Raw genomic sequence first — 6,742 nt, 5'->3', positions numbered from 1 at the left:
ATCTCCTACCTTCTCTCGGGTGTTACCCCATCCACCTGTGCTTCGGACCCCATTCCCTCTCATTTTATCAAATCTCAAGCCCCTTCCCTCCTCCCCTCCTCAATTTCCATCTTCAACCGCTCATTCTCCACTGGTTCCTTCCCCTCTCCCTTCAAATATTTCCACATCTCCCCATCCTAAAATAACCCTCTCTTGACCCCACCTGGCTTTCTAGTTGTCGCCCTATCTCTCTCCTACCGTTCCTTTCAAACTCCTAGAACGAGTCGTCTACACTTGCTGCCTCGAATTCCTCAACGCCAACGCTCTCTTTGTCCCCCTCCAATCTGGCTGCCGTCCCCTACACTCAACCGAAACTGCCCTCTCAAAGGTCACAGATGACCTTGTTTTGCCAGATCCAATGGTTCCTACTCTATCCTAATCCACCTCGACCTCTCAGCTGCCTTCGACACTGTGGATCACCCTTTTTTCCTCAACACGCTATCCAACCTTGGCTTCACAGACTCTGTCTTCTTCTGGTTCTCCTCTGATCTCTCCGGCCGTTCATTCTCAGTCTCCTTTGCGGGATCCTCCTCCCCCTCCCATCCCCCTACTGTAGGGGTTCCTCAAGGGTCAGTTTTTTGGTCCCCTTCTGTTCTCTATCTACACTCACTTCCTTGGTGAACTCATTCACTCCCACGGCTTCCACTATCATCTCTACGCTGATGACACCCAAATCTACATCTCTGCCCCTGCTCTCTCTCCCTACCTTCAGGCTCGGGTCTCCTCTTGCCTTCAGGGCATCTCCATCTGGATGTCTGCCCGCCATCGAAAACTCAATATACCCAAGACTGAACTCCTTATCTTCCCTCCCAAACCCTGTCCTCTCCCTGACTTTCCCATCACTATAGACGGCACTTCCATCCTTCCTTTCTCACAAGCTCGCAACCTTGCTGTCATACGCGATTCCTCTCTCTCATTCAACCCACACATCCAATCCGTCACCAAAACCTGCCGGTCTCAGCTCCGAAACATTTCCAAGATCCGCCCTTTCCTCTACATCCAAACCGCTACGCTGCTCTTTCAAGCTCTCATCCTATCCTGTCTGGACTACTGCATCAGGCTTCTCGCTGATCTCCCATCCTGGTGTCTCTCCCCACTTCAATCCATACTTCAGGCTGCTGCCCGGATTGTCTTTGTCCAGAAACGCTCTCGGCATGTTACTCCCCTCTTCAAGAATCTCCAGTAGCTACCAATCAATCTGCGCATCAGGCAGAAACTTCTCACCCTCGGCGTCAAGGCTCTTCATCACCTCTCCCCCTCCTACCTCACCTACCGTCTCTACTTCTACAGCCTACCCCGCACCCTCCACTCCTCTGCCGCTAATCTCCTCACCGTGCCTCGTTCTCGCCTGTCCCGCCATCGGCCCCCGGCCCACGTCATCCCCCGGGCCTGGAATGCCCTCCCTCTGCCCATCCGCCAAGCTAGCTCTCTTCCTCCCTTCAAGGCCCTACTGAGAGCTCACCTCCTCCAGGAGGCCTTCCCAGACTGAGCCCCTTCCTTCCTCTCCCCCTCGTGCCCCTCTCCATCCCCACCGTCTTACCTCCTTCCCTTCCCCACAGCACCTGTATACATGTATATATGTTTGTACATATTTAGAACTCTATTTATTTATTTGTTTATTTTACTTGTACATATCTATTCTATTTATTTCTTTTTGTATGTTTGGTTTTGTTCTCCATCTCCGCCTTCTAGACTGTGAGCCCACTGTTGGGTAGGGACTGTCTCTATATGTTGCCATCTTGTACTTCCCAAGAGCTTAGTACAGTGCTCTGCACACAGTAAGCGCTCAATAAATGCGATTGATTGATTGATTGATTGAGAGCTGTGGTCTGGATTTTCAGGGGAGGAAGTTCCAGATTTGGGTGGGCTAAGGATAGCAAGAGGTATTTACTGAGCATTTCCTGTGTGCAAAGCATTCAACTGTAACTAGGGAGGAATGAAGACTGAGACCTGGAAAGTAGCATGACGAGAAAGGTGATGGATAGGCTTTGGAAAACTCATGGAAGGCTTGGAAGCCAAAGGAATTGTCTATCACACCTAATTACTAATCTCCCACTGAAGTGTTCTAGACTTTAAGCTCACTGTGGGCAAGGAACATGTCTTCCAAATATGTTGTATTGTACTTTCTCAAATCCTAAGTTTAGTGCTCCGCACATGGTAAGCCATCGATCAATCAGTTGTATTCACTGAGTGGTTACCATGTGCAACACTGTACTAAACACTAGTGGGAGTAAAACACGACACAATAACAAGCGCATTCCCTGCCCACAATGAGTAAGAGCTCAATAAATGCCATTGATTGAGTGATGTCTGTCTGTCTCCCCCTCTAGACTGTAAGCTCATTGTGAGCAGGGAAGGTGAATATGAACTATTCCAAGCACTTAGTACTCTACGTTCAATAAGAACTCAATAAATGCCATTAGTTGATTGATTCTTCAAACTCCTAACTATACAGAACAAGAGAAAAATGATTTGTCTTGTCAGCTTATTATGAGCAGGAAAAGTCTCTGCTAATTCTGGTGAACTCTCCCAAGTGCTTACTACAGTCAGCTGCACATAGTAAGTTCTCAATAAATGTTCATTCATTCATTCAATCATATTTATTGAGCGCTTACTGTGTGCAGAGCACTGTACTAAGCGCTTGGGAAGTACAAGTTGGCAACATATAAAATATGATAATAATAACTATGATAATCATGGGACTATGTGCCGAGCACTGTTTTAAGCACTGGGACAGATACAAGGTAATAAGGTTGTCCCACCGTAGGGCTTACAGTTTTAATCCCCACTTTACCGATGAGGAAACTGGGACACAGAAACGTTAAGTGGCTTGCCACGGTCACACAGCAGCCAAGTGGCAGAGCCGGGATTAGAACTCACGTGCTCTGACTCCCAAACCCGTGATCTTTCCACTGAGCCACACTGCTTCTCTAATGATTATTTAATTGATTATCTAATCAATATGATTGATTGATCGATTAACGTTATGTGTCTTATGCAGGTCGCACACCGTGACACAGTGAAATCACAACACTGAAGAATCTGTGGACAGAGAGTTCGTCACCATTAAAGGCTCCTGATTACAACTCCCTCACTCTACTACAGCCATTACTTTTCCCCTCCATGGGGATTGTGAACGAGACATTCCTTCTGGATCATTGTGCCTGGATCTCTCTTTCTATTGCAGAGACAAATATCTCCTCCACCAGAGAGGACCTTACAGACTAGTGTGCTTTGTACGAGCTGTGTGCAAATCACTGCACGAATCGCAGGAACAGAATATATGGGTAGGAATTAGGTCCCTGGGTCTCAAGCATATGAGCAGGAAGAGAGGACTGGGAGCAGACGCGTAAGGAGACTCAAAATCAGAAAAACACTAAAGCATGTTGAAAACCAATGTCAACTAGCGGAAAAAGCCTAGGCCTGGTAGTCAATCAATCAATAACTGTATTTATTGAGCACTTACTGTGTGCAGAGCACTGTACTAAGCACTTGGAAGCAAACAATATGACATACACATTCCCTTCCTACAGCGAACTTAGCTAACAGAGGAATTATGTTCCAATTCTGGCTCCTCCACTTACCTGGTATGTGACCTTGGTCAAGTTACTAAACTTCTCTTTGCCTCAGGTTCCTCATCGGCAAGGTGGGGATTCACCTGTTTTCCCTCCGCATTGGACTGTGAATCCTATGTGTGATAGGGACTGTGCCTGGGACCAGTAATTTTGTATCTACCCCCCAAATTATTTCAGTGTTTAGCATATAATAATTCCTTAACTATTATTATTATTATTATTATTATTATTATTATTATTATTATTATTATTATTATCATCATTATCATCTTCAGGGGTCTCCCACATGGTTAGCACTCTGCACACAGTAAATGCTCAATATATACCATGGACTGATTGATTATTCATTTTAAAATCTGTCTCCCCCTCTAGACTAGAAGCTCGTCATGCACAAGGGAACATGTCCTCCAACTCTGCTGTACTCTTCCAAATGCTCAGTATAGTGTTCTGCCCACAGTAAGAGCTCAATAAATACCATCGATTGATTGCTTAGTCTGGAAAATTATGGGGATCAATTCAACCAAATTCTGGGTTAATTGATTAATTAATTAATTAATTATGGTATTTGTTATGCCTTTACTATTTGCCAGGCATTAAGCGCTGGGGTGGAGTCAAGCAAATCGAGTTGGACACACTTTCTGTCCCATGAGGGGCTCACAGTCTCAATCTCCATTTTACAGATGACATAACTGAGGCCCAGAGAAGTGAAGTGACTTACCCAGCAGACAAGTGGCAGAGCAGGCATGAGAACCCATGACCTTCTGACTCCTAGCCCCATGTTCTATCCACTATGCTGTGATCGGAGAGAGGGGAAATTTATGCCAGACTTCTGGACTATCCGTGGTCCTTTCCCATGTCCATGGACGCTACATCCTTTAGGAATGATTGAGAATCAGAATTCAGGCACTCTGGTATCCCTGCCTCTTTGGGCTGTATCCTAGCTCAGGAGGCAGGGGAGGATCACGATGGTACCTGTAAATCACCCGGGTTTCTGTGGTTCTTCCCCGACTTCTCCAGTGCTCCTCACACACCTTTGCCCTGGGGTCTCAGCGGTCACCAAAGTTGAGCACAGCCAGAGAGCTCCCCAGGCCTGGAGACGACAGTAGCAGCACCTGATACAAACTTTTAGCCTTTTATTCACGACATAACCAGAGTCCTCTGGGATTCAGAGTCCCCTCAGATGCTACGCCATCTGAGTAGTGAGGATAATACCATAATTCCATTCAGGATGAAGTAAGTGTCTTCTTAGGTGCTAATTAGCAAGTACTGGAACCAAATGGGAAGTGAGGAGACTGAGACACCGAACAATCTCAGTTTCCATTTTATATAAAGGCTCCCCAGGCTTCCCTCCTCACCGGCTCCCCCGACTGGTTTCACCCAGTTATGATTTGAGGCTCTAACAAGCTCTCCCTCTCAGGGTAATACCTCTGGAGATCGGGGAGGTCCCCAGAGACACCGGTGGTGATGTTCACCAGGATAGAGCTACACTATGGATAGGGATCATATCTACCAACTCTCTCACATATCTCTGTGCCTACCTCTCACCCACATCCTGCCTCTGACCTGGAATGCCCTCCCTCCTCATAACCGACAGAAAACTAGTCTCCCTGCCTTTAAAGCCTTACTGAAGGCACATTTCCTACAAGAGGCCTTCCCTGGCTAAGCCCTCCTTTCCTCTTCTCCCACACCCTTCTGCATCACCCTGACTTACTCACTTTATTCATCCCCTCTTCAGCCAGACAGCACTTATATACAGACATGTAATTTACTTATTTATATTGATATCTGTCACCCCCTCTAGACTGTAAGCGCATTGTGGGCAGGGAATATGACCATTTATTGTTACACTGTACTCTCCCATGCACTTATTACAGTGTTCTGTACACAGTAAACTCTTAATGAATAGGATTGACTGATTATAGTACTCTCTCAAATCCATAGTACAATGCTCTGCACACAGTAAGATCTTTATAAATACGATTGCCTGACTACCTATTGAACTCCCCCAAGTGCTTAATACAATGCTCTGCACACAGTTAGCGCTCAATACATACCATTGATTCATAAGGATAGGGTAGGAGGGGGAGGCGAGGAGTGGGCACAAGCACCTGAAATCCCAGGAGAGGAAGAATTTAATAGATACATTCAGTCTTGATTAATTGATTAACCCCTTCGCTAGCCCATCTACAGAGCAGAAAAGCAACCACTCTCCCTACCTTCAAAGTCTTATTAAAACCTCATCTTCTCCATGAGGCTTTCCCCAACTAATCCCTCATTTCCTCTTCTGTCACTTTCTTCTCTGTCACCCTTGCAGTTGGACTTGAACCCTTTATTCACCCTACCCCCCAGCCCCACAACATCCCTAGATTGTACGCTCATTGGGAGAAGGGAATGTGTCTATTATATTATGTGTTGTTCTCTCCCAAGCTCTTCGGTACAATGCTCTGCACAGTAAGCACGCAAGAAATACAATTGATTAATTCTGTACATATCTGTAATTTATTTAGTCATATTATTAGCTGTCTCCCCCTCTAGACTGTAAGCTCCTTGTGGGCAGAGACTGTGTCTATCAAATCCGTTATATTGTACTCTGTTATACTGAGAAGCAGCGTGGCTTAGTGGATAGAACATAGGCCTGGGAGTCGGAATGACCTGGGTTTTAATCCTGGTTCTGCCACATGTATTCTGTGTGACTTTGGGCAAGTTACTTAAGTTCTCTATGCCTCAGGTACCTCATCTGCAAAATGGGAGCCAAGAATGTGAGCCCCATGAGGTACAGGGACTGTGTCCAACTTGATTAACTCGTATCTACCCCATTTCTTGAAACAGTGCTTGGCACATAGTAAGCACTTAACAAGTACCATAATAATAATAACTTGTCATTATTATTACTCTCCCTAGTACAGTGATCTGAACATAGCAAGTGCTCAATAAATATGATTGATTTATTTATTGAATCCCCATTTAACAGATGAGGTAATTGAAGCACAGAAAAGTGAAGTGACTTTCTCAAAGTCACAGAGCAGACAAGTAGTGGATCAGGGATTAGAACTCAGATTCATTCATTCATTCATTCAATCGTATTTATTGAGCACTTACTGTGTGCAGAGCACTGTACTAAACGCTTG

Source organism: Tachyglossus aculeatus, unplaced genomic scaffold, assembly GCF_015852505.1.
Source record: "Tachyglossus aculeatus isolate mTacAcu1 unplaced genomic scaffold, mTacAcu1.pri scaffold_115_arrow_ctg1, whole genome shotgun sequence".
Taxonomy (NCBI): domain Eukaryota; kingdom Metazoa; phylum Chordata; class Mammalia; order Monotremata; family Tachyglossidae; genus Tachyglossus; species Tachyglossus aculeatus.
Note: the sequence above shows the minus strand (reverse complement) of the source record.